Raw genomic sequence first — 2290 nt, forward strand, 5'->3', positions numbered from 1 at the left:
AAACGTAAAATCAATTATAGAGAAGGGAAGTAATCGGTCTATCTCCACAACGATCACCCTATAAGATAAAGGCAGAGGCTTAGCACAAACTGACCCTAGAAAATATCGGTAGCAAAGAATACATTAGATGGAAACTAATAACATGGCAGAAAGAGCAGAAGGGAGAGAATAACTGTGTGCACTCAAACCTGATTGGTCAATTAATAATAGCTAAACCGACATGATATAGGTGGAGTATTTGGCCAAACCACCAAGTGAAAAGGGAAGGAATTGAGAGAGAGCATAGACGAGGAAAGGAGAGTATTCGGTCAGCAAAAAACTGATTGAGGGAGGGGAGAAAGCAAGGGAATCGACCAAAGCAACAATATGCAAAAGAGGAAAATTGATGGCCTCAAGAGAATTGGGAGAGAGAGATAGAAAGCATTTGGCCACTGGGGAAGGAAAAGAAGAATGAATGAAAAGCAAGAGACCCCAAAATGCTAACTCAAAACAAGCCAAAAGAAAAGAGAGGCACAACCAAATTCCCTACCACCAATCGGTCTCCAAAGAAAAGAATCCCCAAAACTTTTGGCAGTAATCGAAATGAAGTGCTCCCCACTCACCCAAAAGCCGAATCTTTTCCCCAAATTGATTTCTTTGAGAGCCTAAAGTCTCAATTCGTTACAACACTCCCTTCCCCTCAACTCCCCATAATTTTTTCCTAAAATCTCTCCTCAAATCCCTCAACCAATCGCTCCTCCCTCAACTACTCAGTTTGAATTCCATTCCAACACCTCAATGTTTCGGTCAAACCACAACACCTCCACATCATCGGCAGGAAAATAAAACACTCCTATGTGCCAGGCAGGACTCGAACTCAAGACCTCAGACATAGGTAACACGCCACTTATCCTCTAGACCAGCGGACCCTTTCTGTCATAAAATGCTGACATTAATTTAAAAGCCTACTAACTAAAGGCAAGGGTTTATTTCTTAAAAACAAAACATTTGCGCAAGCTAAGGCTTGAACTCAAGACTTCTCAGACACTTCCCAGAACACTTAACCGCTGAAGCAGACATGCATTTGTGTCACTTTCTTGCACAACTAAATATTTATAAACAACCTCCTAACTGTTCCCATGCTCAAAACCTAATACTTCTAGGCCCAAATTTAGGGCGTTACAAGCATGGCTCAATTCATTGCCACTAAGTTCCATATCTGCATGGCAAGAATTAGCAGAGAGATTTTTGGTTAAGTATTTTCCACCTAGCAAAAATGCTAAGTTGAGGAACGAGATCACAACCTTCCAACAATTGGATGATGAGTCTTTGTATGAGGCTTGGGAATGATTCAAGGAGTTACTGCATAAGTTTCCTCATCATGGGATTTCTCATTGTATCCAGTTGGAGACATTTTATAATGGTCTCAATGCACATACAAGATTGATGGTAGATGCTTTTGCGAATGGTGCAATTTTGTTTAGATCTTATAATGAGGCTTATAAAATCATCGAGAGGATCGCAAGTAATAACTATAAATGGCCAACAAATAAACAGCTTCAGGAAGACGTGTAGCCGGAGTTCATGTAGTTTTCCTTCACTTCGTTATCAGCTCAAGTATCGTCTATTTCCTCTATGTTAAAATAGTTTACTGCTAATAGTACTAATAGTTTTGTAGCTCAGCCATCAAGGCCGTACGAAATAATTTCCTGTCTGTACTGTGGGGAAGGTAATTCTTTTGAGAATTTTCCATCAAATCCCGAGTCAGAACCAATATCAAAATAGGAGTGGACAAGGACCCTAGTCCAACTTCTACAAACCTTTATGGCACAATCATCCTAACTTTTCTTGGAGTAACCAAGGAAATAGACTGAATAACAACTTATTGCAGCATAGACCCAACCAATCTCAAGGGTTTAATCATTAAGCTCCAAAACCACCTCAAGCTGAGGCATCAAATAGTTTGGAGAACTTGTTGAAAGCGTACATGGCAAATAATGACGCTTTGATCCAAAACCAAGCAGCAACACTGAAAATTTGGAAAACCAAATGGGTTTGTTAGCTACAGAGCTTCACAATAGACCGCAAGGAACCTTGTTGAGTGATACTGAGAATCCAAGAAATTTGGGTAAAGAACATATCAAGGCAGTGGCATTGCAAAGTGGTAAAATTTTGGAACCCCAATTGATTGATGTCAAAGATAAGCCCGTTGAGAAGAATCGACCAGCTGTTGAAATTCCTACACTGAAAGAATCAGAATCTGTAAAGACTGACAAGGTAAATCCTAACTTAGTGAATTCATATACTTTAA

General features: G+C 39.8%; 1 non-coding gene across 1 annotated transcript; it reads right to left on the reverse strand.

Moving 5' to 3' along the window:
- Positions 1 to 1260: 1260 nt before the first annotated feature.
- On the reverse strand, positions 1261 to 1367 carry LOC121207356 (small nucleolar RNA R71). The gene has a single exon (XR_005902446.1). It is a non-coding gene; the product is annotated as a small nucleolar RNA R71 (small nucleolar RNA).
- Between the last annotated feature and the right edge of the window lie 923 nt (positions 1368 to 2290).

The sequence above is a fragment of the Gossypium hirsutum genome, chromosome A09 (genome assembly GCF_007990345.1).
Source record: "Gossypium hirsutum isolate 1008001.06 chromosome A09, Gossypium_hirsutum_v2.1, whole genome shotgun sequence".
NCBI lineage: Eukaryota > Viridiplantae > Streptophyta > Magnoliopsida > Malvales > Malvaceae > Gossypium > Gossypium hirsutum.